At 38.7% G+C, this 23295-nt stretch overlaps 1 protein-coding gene across 19 annotated transcripts in view; it reads right to left on the bottom strand.

Moving 5' to 3' along the window:
* LOC139463825 (CLIP-associating protein 1-like) overlaps positions 1-23295 on the bottom strand; it is a 149266-nt gene that overhangs the window by 102402 nt on the left and 23569 nt on the right. For 13 of the 19 annotated variants that reach the window (XM_071245183.1, XM_071245187.1, XM_071245174.1 and 10 more), the window contains exon 1: positions 6373-6750. The exons of 3 other annotated variants lie outside the window; for them this stretch is intronic. The gene's annotated coding sequence lies outside the window, so the exon portion shown is untranslated. Of the gene's footprint in view, positions 1-6372; positions 6752-23295 lie in introns of those variants that run through there. 3 more of the 19 variants (XM_071245175.1, XM_071245182.1, XM_071245179.1) reach the window with 2 other exon arrangements.

Below are 23295 nucleotides of genomic sequence, written 5' to 3'. Positions count from 1 at the left end.
ATGAGCTCCGAACTTGGTCATTCATAACGAATAGCTCTACCATTAAGAATATCAACAGACGGGTAACCAGGTACAGGGAGACAACTGCAAGCTATGACATTCAGTTGATTGTATCAGTTACTGATAACATGTGACATCCCAGAAATCCTCGTTCAGCCTCTATGCTGTTATCTATATCCTCAAGCAGTTCATTTGAAACACTATATCACAAAATGTGTCAACAGGGGAGACAACTGTCTAACTGGACATTTAGGAAAATAGCGACATGAAGCCATTAAAACCACACAGCAATCAACGCACCAAACATTGTGTCCTCTTGGCCGAAGTTGTATTTTGGCATTATTTTCAGAAGATAGTATTCTTAGTTTACGGACTAGTATCAGCTTATCTTTCTAGACAGGAAAACATTTTAATAGACACCAGCTTCTAACTAGTGGTTAAAATAGCAGACTAAAACAGTCAAACCTTGAGAAACTGGTACACTACTCTCCCAAGGATACACTTTCATGGATGAATATCAGGTATCTAACACTGTCTCTGTGACAATTTCTCACAGCCCAATTGAAATGTAGATTTTATACCGACTCAACAATAATCCATTACTGTGAGGTAAATTTAATGTCACATCGGAACTGTTTCTGCCAAAGAGTGCAGATGGCCTCTACAGAGATGCTGAACAAGCTGATGATGCTGCCATCTCTACAGAGATGCTGAACAAGCAGATGATGTTGCCACCCCTACAGAGATGCTGAACAAGCTGATGATGTTGCCACCTCTACAGAGATGCTGAACAAGCTGATGATGTTGCCACCTCTACAGAGATGCTGAACAAGCTGATGATGCTGCCACCTCTACAGAGATGCTGAACAAGCTGATGATGCTGCCACCTCTACAGAGATGTTGAACAAGCTGATGATGTTGCCAAGTCATCTTGACCCACATAAAGATATCAACCTTTCTTCCCAATCCAAATCTGACAACAATATCGACCACAACATGATTGTGCATTTACTACAAGGGGTGACATGAAATCATCCGCCACTTGCCAGGTGACTCATGGGTAATATACACATCATTTACAAGTCATCAATCATGAAGCCAGACAACACAACAAGCCAGACAAATCTGAGACAACTCACACAAATAACATATCTTGGAATCCATTTGAACAAGAGTTGAGATTAAGTACAAACATTGAGCACATTTCATACTAAGTACCTTGCCACCGACACCTGATATTCCGGAGAACCGTTGAACGAATCACTTCACACTAATTTCACCAATTGTTTAAACTACAACTTTCCATTTCAACATCACTCTGCTAATCCAGGCATCAAAGAGCACACCGCATCTTCAAAACTATTTCCACTTTGTACTCCACTGGCAACATTTCAAATTTTGAAGAGCAAAAAATATATTTTAGGAAGCCAACATGATTTAACGTCTGAAATTGTCGTGGTCACTGCTCTCTACACACAAAATCATCCATGTCGCCATAATCCTCATGCTTCACAAAATACATGATGACAAATGAAATATGGACACACAGACACTGCCATCATTCCTACATAGGTTCCAGCCACAACGTCAGAACACCTGGGATGCACTGGCGATAACCAGCGTAGATGGGTTTTTTCACAGTTCACTAATCAAACATTCCAGTCCAAAAACATGTTTCAGTAATAACAAGGTTGTTTTTTATAGTTCCTGCTTCTCAGAGACACGGTAATTGTTTCAGTAAACAGACAGGTTGTAGAACTGGAACAAAGGCTGCTTGTCTCAGAGGAGGCGTACCTCCAGCAAACAGTCTGACCATACAGACAGAGATGGCTACAAATATTTTATCAACAAGCTCACACTGTATCCACAGTTTAATTACGTCTTCTACTCATTTATCAACAACTCAATCGTCCTTAATCGGCCTATGAGGTTTCGTTTGAACACGGTCACAAGTATTAACAGGTCCTACAGCTTGGAAACAATACCTACACCGCTCAAAAAGGTTAAGAACCACCAAATTCTTTCATATTAACATAGATAATCTGTCATGGCATTACAGATTAACTGCAGTAGTATGAAAGAAATGAATAAGGTGGTCCTTAACTTCTCTTGAGTAGTATATACTAAAGGTGCATTTCTAAGGCTGATACATTTCACCGTACATTATCAATTATTTTGTACTGCAGTATTCATTTACACAGACCATGCATACAGTTTGAATGTGATAGACATGGTTATCCTATAATGGTTAGTGTTATTGATGTGAAAACTGATAAACATGCCAATGAGATTGCCTTGCTCAAACTACTATCTAGCTTCATACATCAATGTGATGCCTTCTTTCTCAATAAACTCAATAATATGTAAATAATTAACAAGTGGTTCACAGTAATATCGTTATCACGTTTACAACTAAACTCAAAAGCTTGACTAGTCCAGGTAAAAATAATATGCCGTTGTAATGTTAAAACAATGAGGGAATTTGGAGATTTGTATGAGTGAGCAGGAATTTGTTCTAGCCCTGGGCTAGCGGACAAGTGTTAATACTTATCCTGGTTATACAATAGTATTACAGTAGAGATATTCTTGCAGACTCGTGCAGAACAAACAGTCAATAAACACCAATTAATAATCCCAAATTATCCAGACCATATGATGCATGCAAGCTTTTACCATAAAAGAAAGCCAGTCAAATGAAGCGTAGCCCAGCAAATAGTGCAGCCCTTTAGGCTCACATCATTGAACAGAGGCAATCAGCGGAATATCAAGGACATAGTTTATCATGAGTGACACATCTCAACAACTATGGACAAATTCACAGTTACTAGAATTTTTTTTATAAAATTTTGACAGACTTAAATTTGACCATTGTGAGACATTTCTTTTAATGTTTACTTGCCCTGAGGCAAAAATCAGGTTTGATTCCCACATTGGTACGATATGTGAAGCCCATTCTGGGTGTCCTCTGCAGTGTTATTACAGGAACATCGCTAAAAGCTGGAAAACTTGCTATCCATTCACTGACCGACGTACAATAGCTGTTGTTTACTATTACAGTGTACTGCATCCCTGAACAGTTTGGGGGTGATGCTCTAAGGCACTGTCATCATGACAAATGAAGCTCTGATTCCACATCATGTCTCTTGAGGAGGCATCACACACAGAAGTAACCACAATGATACTGATAGACAGCTTCAAAGCACAGGAACAGTGTGTGATTAGTCAGTAGGTTCATGCACAAGGTCAAGAACAATGCAAATCCTCCACATTTCAACATATTCACACCAAGTGTCCAAAATAACTGCATGTCCAACGCTGGTAACTTTTCTGTTGGGCTGCATGAAATAATCCTACGGAAGCCTTTTAGGGCCATTTGTTTTTTTTAATTTTTTCAATACTATCTTGAAATTTCAAGATACTAAGTTGAAATTTCAAGATACTAAGTTGAAATTTCAAGATACTAAGTTGAAATTTCAAGATTATTCACTTCAAACGTATTTTTACATCTTAGGATGTTAAAAACTTATTATCTTGAAATTTCAACTCGGTATCTTTACTATCTTAAAATTTCAAGAAAGTATCTTGAAATTTCAACTTAGAATCTTGAAATTTCAACTTAGTATCTTGAAATTTCAGGATAGTATCGAAAAAAACAAAAAAACAAATGGCCCTAAAAGGCTTCCGTATAATCCTCCACCTGCCCTACATTCTGGCAGATAATGTTAAGACTACTTACATAGTCAGTTTTATCATAACTCCTTGTAGACTCTCAAGTATTTGTTTGCATTATTTCAACTGAATCAAGATGCCATTTGTCTCTTATTTTTTTCAATGTTCATAATGTCTGAATGCGGGCAGGTAACTTTGAAGATGGGCAGGCAACATTTATGTCACCTGCCTGAGAGTCTTGTTGGGTTTTAAAATTGTTTCAAACACTGTTCACAGCACAGACCACTTGTGGTCATCAACTTGTAGCAGCATGGTGAAAGGTCCAGCGAGGTGGACACACTCACAGGTCTCATCAGTAATATACCCACTCATTACTGGATTGACTGCCAACAATCCACACAAGTGCACCTTCACTTCAACCAATGTTGACATTTCCTACAATATACCGCCCATGTGGACTCATGATGTGGTCTGCCCGTTAAATCAAATGGAGGTGGTTTGATCCCCAGGCCGCATCATATCAAAAGACCGTAAAGATGGTACTTGTTGTTACTCTGCCTGGCACTCAGCGTTAAGGGAATAAAACGAGCACCAGTCAGGCTGTGGGCCTTTTTTGTTTGTTTTGGTTGTTTAAGCAGCACTCAGTAACATTCAAGCTAGATGATGGCGGTCTGTAAATAATCAACTTTTTTTTTTATCAAGTATGGGCCAGACAATCCAGTGATTGACATCATGAGCATCGGTCCACTCAATTGCTATAGGATGATATGCATTAATCAAGTCAGCCTGACCACCCAATCCAGTTATGTGTTAAACTGGAGCATGGTATCTCAGTGGCCACCTCCATAAAACCAGCATTAGTCCTGACTAGTATAAGCAGCCACACATTCATGTGCATGCACGTCTATGGGTCATAATATAAGTGCAATAATATTGAACGCTATGTTAAACCCCATTCACCTCACCACACTACACCTCACCTACAATTACAACAACAGGACTGATCAACTTGACACTGGCTTCTAGTTGAAGGTGTGAGGGGATTGTCGGGCACTTTAGCAACAGGGCAACACAGACAGGAGGAGCATGTCCTCATGTCAGTGTCCTCGTCCTGGGTCCTAGCCATTGGATGGGGAGGCTGACAGAACAACATCCTTGGTATGCCCACTATGTCATTACAAATTGTCGCCGTTGACACGACAAACACATCACCTTCTAAACTGGACATTCCCTTGATGACAATGGGAACAACACAGATCCCTCCATACAAATAATGACATATATAGTTTTTAATTTGGTCGAAAGTTTTACCTTGAATGACGATCCACTAACAAAAAAAACCACAGGTATTCTCTCAAAATCCAGTGTTCAAATTTAAGCATTCAGTCAAGGCATCCTCACCCTAACCCTTATGTCATTTGGAAGATGTTCAGATACAAGGCCAAACTATAAGGACACCACAAGTCCAGGAAGTCCAAGTTACATGACATGATTCTTGTAAAAAACAAAAACAAAACAATAAAAGAAGATCTGTGTCATAACCTTACATTAATTCAATTTTGATGAGAGTGAGTGAGTATGGTTTAACACCACTTTTAGCAATATTCAAGCAATATCACGGCAGGGGACACCTGAACAGGGCTTCACACATTGTACCCATGTGGGGAATCTAACTCAGGTCTTCGGTATGACGAGCGAACGCTTTAACCACAAGGCTACCCCACCAACCCAATTTGGATGAGTGAGCATTTCAATATTTTCCTTCATTCGAAGTATAGTTGGATCTGCAGTCATCTCAAACGGCCATTAGCAAGATTACTGTCCCAGGCCACTGAACAATGATAAATAGCAAAACAACATTAACCTACACAGCACTGTGGACGTGTCAACCTATCACTTCAGATAACCGCTAACAATACTCAACATGTGATGAAGCAGAGAAACACAATACTCTCTGTACCCTGGCCAACACTACGAGTGAAAGTCAAAACCTGCTCAATCCAACACATGCTATTAGTCCAAGACATACTCCAGCAAGTATTTCAAAATTTCACATTTCAAAATATATTTCAACTTTTTCCTACGCCATTCGCACCCAATAATAATCATGATAATGCAAATAAGAGAGGACATAAGCATCCCCTTACATAAATAAGTGTGATCTCATTACATACAGAGTGTCAATATCCTCAGCATCTGACAAAGAACACCTTCATCACATCAACCTATGGGAATATTAACATATATATTGACTTTTCGTTATTATTAGGGATTGGACATCTTGGCCAAATCGTTTGTTGGCGGTATTGCTAACTGAACAAGGAAATGGTCAAAGCTGAACGCTTACATCCTAAACAGTCTAAAATATTATTCATTGCATAATCAAGTTAAAAATAAACAATGCTGATCAAGCTGATTCAGATAGAAAGGTTGTAGAAAAAGACCTATTTGCATAATCAAGTCCATATTATTCAACAATGAAAATATATCACTGTGATAATGTTTTCATTCATTCTCAAAAAGGATAACAAAAGCTTAAGATATAAGTTTTCTCTCCTCTAAAATGACCTCAGGCTAAAAATAAGCATATACAAAACATCAACATAATACAAAATATATGGTCATGAATCTAGTACCCTGGTGTCAGATCTCTACACAGATATACTTTACTGAATCCAATCCTGCAACAGGAAACATGACCACCTGATAAATAATGCTCCGGTATATAAATCCCAAAATGAATCTTTTCCAGGACGCTGTCTGCACAGCATACATGTACAGCATGTCACTCTAATGTCACACACTAGGGCATGTAATCCAGCATTGTGTCACACAGCCTATTTGTCCAGGTCAGCAGCACACCACAGCACACAGACCTGCCACAGAACAGAGGCATCAAGGTAGCCGGAGCCACATTCCCTCACATCCTATCTGAAATATCCAATACTCTCTCTCAGTGTTTCTGCTAATGGTGGAGCCACTCAAGCTGTAAACTGTACATTTATCATCAACATGTCTGCTCTAACGCCCCAGGTAAAGGCAAATCCGATCATGTGACTGTCGAAAAAAGGAAAAGGTTGACAAGTGAGCCAGTAAGCCTGAGTCGGACTTGAATATAGTGAGAAATCTATCAATCTAGCGGAAGTGACTTTAATGACCCAGTACAGGTGAGGTCATACAGGTGGGAGTTGTTTATAATCGCTGCAAGGTGGGCAAGGTGGGCCAGGTGATAGCGGGATAGTTGACATTGTACATGATCATATGTAGTGTTCATTAAATAAGCACTACCTCATAATTTCACAGAAATTTATTGTGAACATGCCTTCTGTTGTTATTAAGTGTATCAAAATTTCAAATAATGACTGATTACATTTCTTGTAAACTGACTGATGATCTATCAGCAACACACGATAGAAGTCAGTGAAATATGGGATTAACGTAACTGCCTACAACCACCTTTCTGCACACTGTCATAAAAAATATCCTCTTGATGTAATTTAAATGAGCCATAACAAACAAGAGCTTACGAAAAAGCCTACTGTCAAAAGTTATACATCAAGGAAATGTTTAAAGGATCTGCCTGTTAAATCACAGCTATAATTACTTCAAAGTCAAAAGTCTGAAGTCAAAAACCCTTTTATTTCCTCTGTCAATAGTGATAAAAGTCCAACTATAGCTCCAACACATTGCCCTACACATTTACCTTAAACTTTTACACTGACTGGTAAGAAAGATGTTTATCAGAAACTTCCACTTATCAAATCCAAAGCAGCAGATCTGTATCAAACGCTCAGAACCCACAGGCAATCAATATATAACAATAACCTGGCTTCAGGTCAATAAACATAACTTCAAGTAGAGTGGAAGTCAAACTCAAGCTCAGTATGGATTCCTTCAGACAAAGGTACATTTTTCTATCATTTGAAATGCCAAGCCAAGAATAAAAACCCAATTTTAAAAAAAAAAATGAAACCAATGCACACTTTCAATTTGCAAAATTAATACAGAGTTGTTGCGTTCATTGTTAGGCCTAGACATGGATAAGTTTACAATGGTAGCAAAACTGGTTTAGAAGTTAACACATTTTGGTCAAGATGGCATCATGGAAATAGTCAGTGAGTGAGTGATTTGGGATGAATGACGCTTTGAAATGTATTCCAGTTATATCATGGTGTGTCAGCTTAAGGTTGGAGGAAAGCCTGAAGTGATGCAAGTCTCAGACCTTAACCACTTTGCTGAAACCCACGAGCATCATCCAGGGTATGGCGCTGATAACATAATCAGGGTGAACTGGAAACAAATTGTGGCACCTTAGACAACTCAGCCACCTATGGCCCCAGTAAAATGGAAATAAAATTTGATAAATGGATAGAAATAAAAAGTTGCAAGCATTGACAGAAAATATTCATCAGATGACCTCTTCTACAAACCCAATTGAAATGCATCTCCGCATCCTGAAAATTTGCTATCCATGACTAGCATACACTTCACTCCATTGATTTCAGGATTCAAATTGCAGCGTGACAAATTCATCTTGTATCAGTTGTCAGAAAATTCTCTTGTTAATCGATGCAGATAACAACATTAATTGATCAGTGCAGGTATTAAGAGCATGGACAAAACACAACACATATTCCAACAAGAATGAATATCCTGGACTTGAAACTGGGACAATGCAACAGGTGTCGTCTGTTCTGGAACACACCACTGTCAGTGTGTTACAAACTGCTGTAACCAACTTATACCACATTATAACAACAAAATCATGTTTTTATCTCCACCACGAACACCGCAGGAACTCAATGAATTCATGTTTGTCGACTTCGTAACGTACATTTCAAAACTCCACGAGCCCAACATAAAAAAGTTGACGCTTTTTCGCAAAGCTGTTGCGGCCATCACATCATCACACTGAACAACAAATCATTAAACTCTGTATAAACAAAACACCTCTCAACCACAAAAACAAGGCAAATAGAATTTGACACCAATCTCCCCATCACATGGTCATCCCTGTACCAGCTTACCAAAACGGCTTACAGTTCCATCAGTGATCATCAATAGAATAAACACAAACACAGACAAAACATCCTCGAACAACCTTGCAGGTGCCCCAGCTCACTGTCAGGTAAGACAATACCAATCAATGTTTTTCAACCAACATCACCGAGCTGCCATGCCTGCATCTTCCACAGGTAACCAACCACGATAATGTGACAAATGCTATCTGCACTTGTGGCAAACAGGCCAAACTTTGCCCCGAGGACAGGTCACTTGTATTATGGGATGTTGGCCTGCACATCAACCGCAGAATCACAACAGGTTTATCAGTATGGGCCTCAGTACATTCCAGGTGAGACCAGGTGCTAATGAGGAACTCGTCTGTGTGTGCCTATAGGTAAGAGGATTACATATTCTGATGGCCTGTGGTGAAGGTGTTACTTCATGAAACTAGTTTCCACTGTGTTATACAACACAAGCCAAGTCTGTTTCTTTCACTCTACCAAGCGCCCTACAGTGTTGGGACATCCTTACCAGGCACTGTCAAGTTGTCCACAGCTGATATATTCACTGTAAACAATGATTCACATGACAACACATGCAATGTAATGCTAAACTTCCAATTCATTGGACAGGGAGTGGGTCAGGCATTTAAATATTATGTACCTTCAAACATGAAGATCAATATGTAATTTGCTACAAACAAATAACAACTAACAATAAGTTTAATCATACACTGCATGTTTGAACCACCTGCTATTATTGAAATGTGACTCTTTAATCATACAAAATAACAATGACTTGGAAATTAACTAAACAAATTTGTATTGTAAAGCTACATAAAAATGCTCATTAGCAATGATCAAACACAACTTTATTTCATTTTCATTATACAGTAAACTAAGCTTATAACGAACTCAAAGGGACCACTAATTTTAGTTCATAATAACCACGGTTCGTTATAAGTATTACATATAAACAACAAACAGCCGGGACTAATATTAAGTTAGTTATATCGGTCAGTTCGTTATAAGCGTGTTCGTTATAAATTGTACTGGCTTAAAGCTTAAACCATCCACACTAACGCCTTGCAAGGTATCGTTTTAACTCCCCTGGAAATATCAATACAGCAAACTATAGTGATATCGAAGTCAAATTTGACACTAATTTTAGTTCATTATAACCATAATTCATTGTAAGCAATTATAAAGGATATATATACAGCAAATGTTTGGGACCAAAAAATAAGTTAATTATAATTGATATCCATCAGTTCATTAAAAGCGTGTTCATCATAAACATATTTACTGTTCTGCTGTTTGTGCAACTGATGAAGGTGACCCCAATTCAGAGTTCCAGCCTACTGCACATCCTGATCATGCTTGGCAATATCGGTTCGGCACCAGCTGGTGGTGGGTCACATGACTGCTGCTGCTGCTGCTGCTGCTGTCGCCTCCATGACAATGTGACCGAGACCACTCCACCACTCATCACTTTAATTTCATACTCAGTATCATTGAGTTCTGCTCATTGGTGTTCTTTCGGCCTTATCCATTACATCAATTCATATTGAGCAAATTTTCGGTGAACAACTGACTACAATTTCCAGGTTGAATATTAAATATATTAGAGATAAGATCCATATGATGACAGAGATTTATCTAGACCTACTCAGAAGCCGATATTCAGTCCCAAGTCTGTAGCAAATGAGTTTAAAACCCAATTCCTCAGAGTTTACGAAAATAAGAAACCTCAAAAATCCAATTTTGAACAGTATCATGACTTTTTCCCAGTTTGCCTGCCAAGGGCACTCAGTTACAAGAAATCCATGATAATTCCCTGGATATTATAGCAACCTTGTTTTTGTGGAAATGACTCCACATACAGAAATTAGCCCTCATCCCTATGTGAAGTGTACAAGCCCCACACAAAAAGTCTGATGGAAGATAACTAAGTCATAAATACAAATAAGGAATTAAAATCTGCATATCCACTTATAAATCAAAGGTAAACATCCCAAATAATTTTCTTTTAATTTCAGGTTGTCATAGTTGTGCTTAAGACCAAAATTAAGGCACTTCTGTTTCAAATTTGGGGCTGAAAAACAACACAGGGATATTCATAACACAACCATGCATAAATCAATATTTTATCAAACTTCCTCAATTTAAAATCTATCTTCAAGAAGCAGTAAACTTCCCTATTGAACGTCAATTATTAATAGCTGCTTATCCTCTGGCCTATTGATCCCCAACCAATTCATCAATCAAATCAATAGGCAAAGAATAAGGCCTGAAGCTAATGAGCAGCCGCCTTAGAACTCACCACCATCAACCTGACATCATAATTACACCAAGCATCACAAACACTGGCCCAGAAAGGCTGACGTTGAAAAGGCAAATGTCTTAACATTAGAAACTAATCTCCAATGCAAACAAGAACCCTTTCAGCAGAGGTGTGATGAAAGTTAATCTGTATATAACATTAATGTGCAATCAGAGCCTATGGCTACCTCACAGCGGGCATCAAAGGATACCTGACCCATGCCCCGAAGTGACCCCTGGGGTCAGAGTTAAATGAGCAGATAGTGTTCCTGGCTATCTGTTTAGGATAATGTTCACTCAGGACTGGTCTGGTTCTTGGGAGGGTTGCAATGACATAATCACTGGCCTGGTATGACATATCCACAGCTCCTGCTGATAAGGGGGAGTATAAATTACCACTGAAGAGTCTGGCCATAAGATAACTGGGTAGATGATTGTGCCTGTGTTATTATCATACTCCTTCAAATAGGTCCATAAAAATATCTATGTGATCTAGATCATGTAGATACTCACCCACTCTGTAAAGTATTCATACTTATATATTTAACAAAACATAAAACTTTGGTGATGGAGAGATGTATTATTCCTGTAAACATATTAATTTTTATCATCACTGGTGATGTCCTATATAATGCACTGTCATGTAAAAACTGAAGATACATTTGTAGAACATATTTACTTGACAGCTAGAATGACCAGATTGAGTTGCAGTTAGCATCTAGAAACACCATGCAAACAAAACATGACAGGTATGTAAATGTTTCATTCATTGTTCTGCAATGCATGTACTTCATATCCGTAGTCTGGCTCTAACAGCTGGATAAAATATTTTTTAATCTGACAGCATATTCCAGCTGCCAACCTTTATGTACAAAGCTGAATGCAATCAAAATGGATATGTTATCAAACAGGAATCATGTCATCAAGCAAATGTTTTTGATGATGTACTGATGTAGCTACCTGAAAAGTTTCCTGGTAATATTTCAACATTTGTTTCACATATTTCCATGGTGTGAGTGAGTGAGTTGGGTTTAACACCGCTTTTAACATTATTCCAGTTATATCATGGCGTGTCAGCTTAATGTGGGAGGAAAGCCCGAAGTGATGCAGGTCTCAGAAGTTTACCACATCGGTGAAACCCACGAGCACGGGTATGGTGCTGACAAACCTAGAAACATAATCGGGGCGAACCGGGATTCAAACCCACAATCATAGGTTTCTGGCGTGTCCAGGGACGCAACTCTGCACAGCGAATCGCGGCGCCTTAGACGACTGGGCCACCCGTGCCCCCCCCATATTTCCATGGGAAATCAACATGAAGCAAAAGGTAATTACAACACAAAGTTCACATCTTGGTTGATAAGTGATGTTTAAACAAAGTCAAACAAGACAAAGACATCAATATCCCCCACAATGGTAAATACATGTAAGCTTCATTTTGTTAAAAATCCTAAACTATCAAAGGGCACTAGTTCACCACTTGGCCTATCCATGTACCAAGTTTGGTGAAGAAATATTGTACGGTTTTCAAGATCTGCCCTGGAAACAAGCACTCCAGCCTAAGTAAAAAAAGTTATTGCCATGGAAACTCAAACAAAGTTTTGTCAAAAATCCTAAACTATCAAAAGGCACCAGTTCACCACTAGACTTATCTATGTGTTTGTTTGGTGAAGAAATATTATACAGTTTGCAAGATTTTCTCCGTGAATGAACACTACAGCCATATCCAGACTAAGACAAAATTGTTGCCTTGGAAACTAAAAAAAAATATTTTTTTAAATTCCCAAGGTATCAAAAGACACCAGTTTACCACTAGACTCATCTATGTGCCATTTCCAGCCTAAGTAAAATAGTTGTTGCCATGAAAATTCAAAAAAGGTTTTGTCGAAAATCCCAAACTATCAAAAGGCACCAGTTCAAGACTAGACCTATCTACGTGCCAAGTTTGGTGAAGAAATATTGTACTATTTTCAAGATCTGCTCCAGGAACATCATCTTGCGTGGACAGACGGTGTCCATTTTAATATGGTTGCTACTGTAGTATTTGGATCAAGAGACTTGTAGTCCAGCAAATGTTCAGATCTCAACATTTAGGTTAGGATAAGGACCCCTTGGGTGGGGAGACATGCCGACAAAAGTAACTTTCGACATCATTAACAGTTACAGAGGAAGATAATCCTGGTTGCAGTCATCAGGTAGAACAAGACAAAAGTCAGCTGAAATGGAAGGCTCAGGCTGCCTTGACAAATGCCACCCTCGGGAATCATAACCGAAAAGCGTGGTCTACTTTATTAATGGCTGTATCACACATGTAAACATAAACATGTTATAAACAAAAGCATGAAAGTGTCAACATGATGAATACTTGATCTGTACCACAAAATATCAAAAGTATCAGCAAAACAACCAATCAACTTCACCATACCATTTAAAGCAGGATTTCAGACTGGCAAATGTTTAAGATTTGGCAGGTCTGTGATTTACAAAATTTGGTAAAGAAAAACAAGTTCCATGAAGACGAGAGACAATGTTGGGAAAAGTCTTCAAGACATTTATCATAGCATACAAGTTACAGGTGCTCTACCACTAAATATAAAGAAACACTACTGGACAGTAAGAGTTACCTCCCTTTACTCATCCACCGAATCACTACATTATGGAAACCAAAGCTTTTTTTAAGATGTCATTAAGGTCATATTTTGTTAAAGTGGAACTAACATCTTGATGTTCCTTATTAGTTTATGAAAAGCTATTAAATGACTGTTGTGTAATATTAGGTACAGATTTGTTGTCTCAGCTGTGTTTTCTTCTCCTAAAGGAAATGTAACATGGGTGTATCATGTTGACGTTTGTTTTTCCAACTGGGCAACTCATAACCAAGTCTCGTTTAGATTTCTGTAACAGAAATGGTGAAATCGTACGACTTGTCCTTCTACATGAAAACAGGTCACACAAACATAGGAAATCAGAAATGTGTGCATGTAAATATGGTTCTACTGTCGTACCACTTTCAGACATCCATGTATTTCACATTGGGCAAAAGTCGAAACATGTTGTTTTCCCAAACTAGAATGTCTCATTTTATAGAGAGGTTATTATTTATTGCAAGTGTTCTTGAAGAATTTTTCGTATTTTTTAACAGTGTATTCAGATATTCAACTTATATAAAGTTTATGTGTTGGTCAATGGCAAACAAAATATTTACTTTCTTTTGGTTCCATACACTAACAGACACCGTTGTCTTCAGGAAGTGAATGAGTGGCTAAGTTGTACAATGTCTTGAACAGTATTTCAGTCACTGATGCAGCGGTATAGCAACTTGAGTCAGAGCAAGTCAGCTTAAAGTGGAGGTAAGCCAAAACGACGCAGTTCCCAGAAGTTTATCGACTCAGGAGAACTCATGAGCACAAGTATGGTGCCAACAAACCAAATCTGGAACTGGAACGAGCATATCCAAGAATCAATTATTCAAACTGTGATCAGCAGATCCTGGCACAACAAAGGGAAGCAACTGTGTAAAGCAAATAACAGCTAGTCCACCACTGCCCCAAACATTATGTCGTGAATGGCCTGACCTGATACCAACACTAACTGCATGAGCACTGAGTTTCCTGCAGACAGTGTAACTGGGGTTGAACCAGGATACTGCCGATAGTATTACACATGTTATGTACAGATTATGGCCATGTGTGAGGGCAAGTTTTGCATCAAAGTCTCTTGGGGAACTTGTTCTGATTCACAAGTCTTGCAGCAAAAGGTCAAATCCGTACCTCAGGTTTATATATAGTGTCCCGGAATCAGACAGTCAGCTTCAGTTCATTACAGAGAGAGTGGGAGGATACTCAGAAATGTCAGCCTGGATCTCCTCTATAACTAACAACTGGGCTACCTTAGCAGGGAAAATAACACAGGCCAAACAATTTGATAGTTTGCTCTTTACAATTTGTTTTACCCAACTTTCAAAAAAGGGGTGAAAAAGAAACAAACCCCCAAACACACATGGTCAACATAAGAATAAATAAGTTCAACTCCTTCATTGCTATATTTGGAAGACTGTGACTCCTAAAGCTGTTCATACTTATTTTTATTTTCAAATTTATTTCTAGAATGCATTTAGGAATCTGAACACTGAAATACATCATATATATACCTGTGGATAGATGCATTTCATGGTGTATTGGCTCAGATAGATGATATGTCGGCGAACACTAAGAAAGATGACATATTATTGTTCGTTATGTCACTTTTTCATCCAAAATTCATACAAATAATTCAAGATAAGATGGGTGTTAAAACTGTTGCCTTTGTTTACAACCCCTGCCCAGAGTGTCATCTTTCATGTTTGTTTGTTGTTTGACGCCTCACTCAGCAATATTCCAGCTATATGACGGGAGACAATGCCAGGCCTCAACCAGGTCAGCGAGCCTGACCACCCAATCCTGTTAGTTGCTTCTTACAAGCATGGATTGCTGAAGACTATTTCTAACCCAAATCTTCACAGGAGTGCAGTCTTTTAAGCGAAAGAGAATATCCAAACTTGACATATGTGACATTGTCACAGTGTGACTCACACCAACACATATCCCCTTGTATAAAAAAATCCTTCTTGCATGAAGTACCAGGCATCAATATCGAAATATTCATTACATTTTTTATCTCAAATCAATAACTCCCATAACTAACTACTTGAACTAATGAACATAGATGCATGGCTGGACCGTGTTCAAAGACAATAGACTCCCATGAATACCATGAAAATTGAACCAAATGTGTATTCATCCACCCTTCAACAAGTATGAGAACAGTCATTAGTAGGAGTCTAATCTCTGTATCTTTTCGTTGGCTAAAGCTAATGTCTGAATCAACAAGAGCCACAGAACTGGAGGATCAAGAATTGATGGTTTATTGTTGTAAGTTCGTATCACGTACATAATGGCTGGCAAGTGATCATCAGCCCCATGTGGAGGCGACATGTAGCGGAAGTGTGAATGCTGCTGGCAATAGACCTGCCACGCCTACAACACAGTTCACTCAATAACAGCTTCTGTTAAAGAGTAGTCTCCCTTACATAGCAATTATGTTTCGTAAATCATAGGCACTGTTTTCAGTGATCAGTTATGGATGTTAGAAAAAAATAGATTTGATGTTGAATCTCACATTCAGAGAAGTATTTCAAACAAATAACAAAAGCAATTATACATATGATTAAGAATAGAGCTGAAAAGAAGAAAAAAATTGTTTCTTGATTCATGGACCAAAAACAGAAATATATCCATTTCACTTGTCAATGGTAAGTGAGTGAGTTATGTTGGGTTTGACTCCTATTATTCAATATTATCCCAATCCGCCCATTCCAGGTGGTTCTTAAAAGAAGAAGCTTTAAATGAGCAAATCAGAGAGGTTTACAACTTCGATGAATTTCGATGGGCCACCCCTGCTGTGTTGATGTAAGTCTGGGACTGCAACCCCTCCCAAGCAGACACACAGCTAAGGGACATAACTCCATACAATCAACTGAAGTGTCAAACACCACTGGGCCTGTCTTGTCAATATCTTGTCAATGATACACTGCAACATGTTCAGTCAGATCCGTGAGTTTCTTCAGTGATGACTCATACGACCCAGTCTAATGTGGATACAATCCTACAGATGGTGGAAAGCATTATTCTTGCATCAAAGTAGATTAAAATGCATAAGAGAAGGTAAATAGAGAGTGTTTGCACAGGTCCGCTGTGAATGATGCTGGGAGATTATAGCCTTCACCTGGAGGGCACACTCAATACGCCCAGGAATCCCACCACTCCTACCCTAGTTCTTCCTTGTGCCATGTGTCTCAGTGCACGCTCAGAAATACAAACTAGCCTTTGCTTTTCATCTCATTAACCCTGAGAGCTTGTTTTGTTTGCCATTAACCAACATAAATAAGACAAGTTTACATGTAAGTTTTAACATGTTACAAAATAATTGTGAAAATCTGAAGACATTAAAAAGATTAACAATTCTTCAAGAGCACTGGTAGTAGATGAAAGCTATCTATGAAGTGTGACACTGCAATTTAAAAAACCAATAAATCTTTGCCCATCACGTTTTAACACAGTAATTATACAGATTTCGTTTTATCAAATATATTCTATTCTCCACTTTGCACAACCAGGATTTAAGATAAAACAAGAAAAAAACAATTAAAGGTATGATTTATTCATAATAAAAATTCATATTCTGATAGATTGGCTCCTGATCCGATGGGGTCCCAATGATAACCTTCCATATCATCTTCAGCAACTCTACCAGAAACCAGTAATGGTGTCAGCATGGGATGCTTATGATATCCAAATGTCCTCCTGACAGATAAGGATGAGTTGTGGTCCACACCGGCTGAACAAACCAGCAGGGGCGGCAGCAGCATCTCTCTATGCCTCATCCGGCCCACACTTCGCCATAGTCGTATTGATCCATGTTTAGCATATCTGCTGTATAAGCATAATTCTATGCCTCACCAACTGTGGCATGGCCCTGATAAGGAACTATCAGACTAGCAGTGTATAATAATAGCACTGCATCATTGCTGAGCTTAAATGTCCTCAATAGAAATTGAGGCCATTATAAATTAATCACATGATTTTCATTCAAAGTTTTTACAGAATATGAGGAGTGATTGAGTAAGTTTTATTTAACACCAGTTTTATTTAGTCACATCATGGTGATTCAGCTTGATGGAGGATGTTTTGCTTTTTTGTTTGTTGTTAATCGCCGCACTCAGCAACATTCCAGCAATATGACAGCTGACTAAATAACCAAGACTGGACCAGACAATCCAGTGATCAATATCATGAGCATCGATTCACGCAATTGGGATACGATGACATGCCAAGTCAGCGAGCCTGACCCTCCAATCCAGTTAGTCAGCTCCTACAACAAGTATAGTCGCCTTTTATGGAAAGCATGGGTTGCTGAAGACCTGTTCACTACCCGGATCTTCACAAATCGAAGCTCACAAGTATGGGTAAACTGCTAACAAAACAGTAAAGACAAGATATATTTATGGATGACAACCTCCTCATTCTATTATGATGCGATGTTTCGTATAGGTCCTTATACCATTGTCAAGCAAGAGGGAAACACAATCAGGGAATCATTGCACAACAAAGGGAAGGAACTCTGCACAGCAAATTGCAGCACCGTAAATGACTGAGTCAAGCGTGGACCCCTAGGACGGGAGGCATTTTTTTGATATAACGAAATATTCAACATGTCCAAGGCATTTGTGTTCATCAAATGTCAAAGAATGTGATTCGCATGAAGCTGGAATGTTTGGATGGGAACACACATTGCAATGTTTCTTGTCTGCAGGTACTCAGGAATATTCAAACGATGTGATAGCGACAGAAATTTGCACTGGTCCTTTATTCTTAGCCAAACTGCCCAATAGTGTTTGGTAGTGAGCATGTTTACAAATTAAGTCCACCAATCCAAGACAAGAAAATTTCAGGAGTGAGTGAGCGGTTTTATGCCGCTTTTAGCAATATTCCAGCAATAACCCAGCGCGGGTACACCAGAAATGGCCTTACCCATTGTACGCATGTCGGGATTTGAACCCAGGTCTTCGGCGTGACGAGCGAACGTTTTAACCACTAGGCTACCCGACCGCCCCAGACAATTTCAGGAAGGACTACAGACTTTTATTTGTGGACAACCACTCTTACCATTAGGTAGATGGCAACTCTGTAGCAGAACATTTTCTTAGACTAGTTAAAAAAATATATTAATTTCTTACCCTGGCGAGGATGAAAATCTAAGAATTAATTCATTAGGGCCTATTCCTGGTTTGACTGAGCGAGTGACATGGGGTGAATGCTGCTTTCAGCAACATTGGAGAAGTAGTAAACTAGATGAACAATATGTTTCCCAACCTACACGTGAGAAATGGACCCGATGACTTGAGTAATAACCACATGGCCTCCTAACCACAATTCGTCCTGGCTGAGAACCAGGGAAGAGGATGACTTGCTGCAAGCAGTATCGATGGCATCATTGATTCAGCCGTGCCAACAACAATAGGACCCTCAGATGTTCACAGACACTGGTAGCAGCTATTTATAGGTCTCCACAGGTGTTGCGTACAGAATGTGGAAGATATGCATGGTCTGATCTGGGCTACATGCTGTCAATGTAGAAACATACCTTCAATATCATTTGGGCCCGAACCACTGAATCTACTAGCCCAGATGTTTTTTGAACATCATATGTAGTGTTGAAAATAATAAAAGTCATGAAAGATGCAAACTGGGAGAAAATATACTGAATGAAATGAATGAGGGAAAACTTAGTTTTAGACACAGTAAAATGATATGCTATCATGGGTTCCCTGAGATGTCTTCCAAATTCGCGTTGGAAACAATGCACACAAGACACACCTCAACATTGATTACCATGTGTTGAATTTGTAGGCACCCTAACATAGTTTGGCATAGTATGTGTAGACCTGCATATAGTTTGGCATAGTATGTGTAGACCTGCATATAGTCTGGCATTGTATGTGTAGACCTGCATATAGTTTGGCATAGTATGTGTAGCCCTGCATATAGTTTGGCATAGTATGTGTAGACCTGCATATAGTTTGGCACAGTATGTGTAGACCTGCATAGTTTGGCATAGTATGTGTAGCCCTGCATATAGTTTGGCATAGTATGTGTAGACCTGCATATAGTTTGGCATAGTATGTATAGACCTGCATATAGTTTGGCATAGTATGTGTAGACCTGCATATAGTCTGGCATTGTATGTGTAGCCCTGCATTTAGTTTGGCATAGTATGTGTAGCCCTGCATATAGTTTGGCATAGTATGTGTAGACCTGCATATAGTTTGGCACAGTATGTGTAGACCTGCATAGTTTGGCATAGTATGTGTAGACCTGCATATAGTTTGGCATAGTATGTGTAGACCTGCATAGTTTGGCATAGTATGTATAGACCTGCATATAGTTTGGCACAGTATGTGTAGACCTGCATAGTTTGGCATAGTATGTGTAGACCTGCATATAGTTTGGCACAGTATGTGTAGACCTGCATAGTTTGGCATAGTATGTGTAGACCTGCATATAGTTTGGCATAGTATGTGTAGACCTGCATAGTTTGGCATAGTATGTATAGACCTGCATATAGTTTGGCATAGTATGTGTAGACCTACATATAGTTTGGCACAGTATGTGTAGACCTACATATAGTTTGGCATAGTATGTGTAGACCTACATATAGTTTGGCGTAGTATGCGTAGACCTACATACAGTTCAGCAAAGTACTTGTAGACCAACAATAGCATGGCATTGTACCAGTGCTAGTGTATCTACTTCCTTACCTGTGTGTATTCCGAGTTAGAATTAGAACACAGCAACATGCTCGTCACAAGAGTTGACTAAATGGATTGAGTGATACCAAGCTGCAGTTTAATATGAATACCCCACTCAGACACAGTATACCAACTCCGAGCCGACCAGTCCTTGTTTTAGCCCCTTAATGCCGAGCTGGAGGCAGGATAACAAATACCCTCTTTTGACATCTTTTGGTATGACTTAGACATGTTAGACGGGATCGAACAACTGACCTTCCACTTTCTTGGAAGACACTCTATCAACAAGATCACAGAGGCACTCCCACACATCCTGTAATTCTTATGAGCTTTTTCTTGTTCATACCTACTACATATGTCACAAGCACAAAATTGTTCATCAGAATATTATACTTATCATGCTTATCGTGTGCTTAGAGGGATCTGAGTTGTGTCACACTTTGAACAGTATTCCAGTCATATTATAGCGTATAAGGTCCTGAAAACAAGGAACATACGATGGACAGCCCAAGATTAGTTCAATACATATACACCTAGGAGTACTGACTGATATTTTTATCTTTTAATTATGTTGGTGTCTATTATAGATGATAGGAAAAGTGGTAATAAAGTAAACGGAAAGCTCACGATTCTTGGCTTCTTGCCAACTACTAACCTATCAATGACATCCTATATCTACTGAGGAGAGGTTCCACTTCTACTTCCTGTATACAGAGTTAACCAACAGCCAGGAGATAGTGAAGCGCCATTCAACCAAGGGAACTAAGTTAATAGCATCCCATATGTATGAGACTGAAACCTAATGACAAGCTTTCTAAAAGCCAAGCAGGGACAAGTATGTAAATAATGCTTTACTACAATAAGAAAAATATGTTTGTTCCAAAAGAACAGTTCTAAATTAAATCGCCTGGACTACCAAGTTTCTGGATAAACAAATCATGGGTTTGCAGTAATGCCCTTCAGTTAATAATCAGTAGACTCTGCAACAGGTAATTGTCCAAAAGGAAGGGTTTCTGACCAGCTGGGTCCTGACTAACAGGAGCACAGTGTGGTTTCCAGGTCAGAACACTGGTCATAGGAGGCAACATAATCAGGATCAGGATCAGGATCTTGGATGATACAGTTTCAGTTGGCCTTCAGTCACTGGTCAAAGACTGATAAAAATCCAATTTGACAAATGGTTTGTTTAATAGTCAGACTTTGACCGATAGAAATGCTAAGCAAGGCATCACACATTTCCTAATTTCATAATTAAACTGTAAATAGCAAGAATTAGTCCTACTCACAGTATCAATATAAAAAAAACAATGCACAGCCATCAAAATTTGTAACTGAAACTCTGAGCACCGCATGTCTTTGCCTCATACTTTCTATATCATAGGGAAATGCTGTCAGGAGCTATAGTGACTTTGTCAAGTGCTTTCCTTATCGCAATGTTAATATATATTGGCCAGATGATATATATTCATCCAATAACAAACATTGCATTGATTTGTTGTCATGGTTTATCCACAATTTTTGTTGATTTGACTTATTGACTTATTACATTCCTTGGGCACAGGTCATTGACCTGTATACAGTTTTTTGTGTCAAAATAACTGTGATAGCATGCCATCATACCCAATCAGTGTAAGATGTTGCTCAATTATCAATTACTGGATTGATTGGTACTGACTAGATTAACAGATTATAGTTATATAGCTGAAATATTGCTTAGTGAAGCATTAGCCAAAAAAAAACCAAGAAACTACCAGGGTTTGAGAAGTCACAGCACACAAGCTAACAAGTCAAACAAGGAAGGACTGAAATGTCCACAATTACATGGAACACCACTGCCAATAGGCCAGTCTGAACAGAACACTTCTACCTCTCACATCTAAGTGGTTCTGTTAATATTCTCCCAAGAGATATGTCATTAACAAACAACAACAGTCATAAACAGCTTCAGCTTGTGGTCTAGATTGTTTACAACATAAATCCTTCATTGTGGCTCCTGGTGCCAGACTACCTGAGGCTTTGGAGAAATCAACAGGTGTACACACTTAAAGCTAGAGGCCCCCACAAAGATAGCATCAGACGTTGAGGGCAAATCATCACATCGTTGATAGAATATTTCCACACAACAACAATCATGCTGGTACACTAGGGCTCCTGACGTAGGCTAGGGTCAGGTAATATGACAAGAGTTATGTGCCCTTGTCTTGAAAGTAACACTAGTCTCAAAATAAATATCGGCGAAATCTGAAAAACTAATCATGATGACTGACATACTTTTTTAAATATTCTGCATTTTGTTTTGGTTTGTTAGGCTGTTGTCATCATGATTTTTGTTTCCATGGTTTACATATTCTTTTATTTAATATTCTTTTATCTACAACCAAAAGAAAGCTGATTATTAATATCGCTAAATATCTGTATCACAGTAAAGAAGAGAGAACACATATTTTATCATTGTGACTGTTGCCATAAATATTCCATACATTTTGTACAAAGGGCCTGTGGCCTGTACTGTACTGAATAAAGAATTCAGAATTCAAAAACTTGGTAACAGAATTAAAGGTATTAGGGTCACCATGGTATGTACAAATGATGTAGGGTGTCAAACATCTTGAACATGAACACATGCTAACAAGCGTCAGTAGTATGTTGACAATGTGATTAACAGCTAAAGACCCTTTTTCGTAAGCCTATGTCACACTGATTGGATGCTGCTATGAAACTGGAAAAAAATGAAAGTAAAAACAATGAAAAGTGCGAGATTGAAGTTGGTGGAAAAAGCTAAAAACACAACCCTGCATGCAACCAGTGGTTTCGCCCATGCATATGCAATGAATGAGAAGATACAGTCAATGTGGGTTTAAAATGGTTCCAGATGCAACTGAACTGCACTCTTGGAAATTGAAAATGTGATGTTTTTGTAATACTAATTTATCTCTGATTATCTGCCTGATCCCT

The sequence above is a fragment of the Haliotis cracherodii genome, unplaced genomic scaffold, assembly GCF_022045235.1.
Source record: "Haliotis cracherodii isolate W230 unplaced genomic scaffold, xgHalCrac1.p SCAF_16, whole genome shotgun sequence".
In the NCBI taxonomy this organism is placed as follows: domain Eukaryota; kingdom Metazoa; phylum Mollusca; class Gastropoda; order Lepetellida; family Haliotidae; genus Haliotis; species Haliotis cracherodii.
The sequence above is the reverse complement of the archived record's forward strand: the minus strand, read 5'-3'. Positions and strand labels throughout refer to the sequence as shown.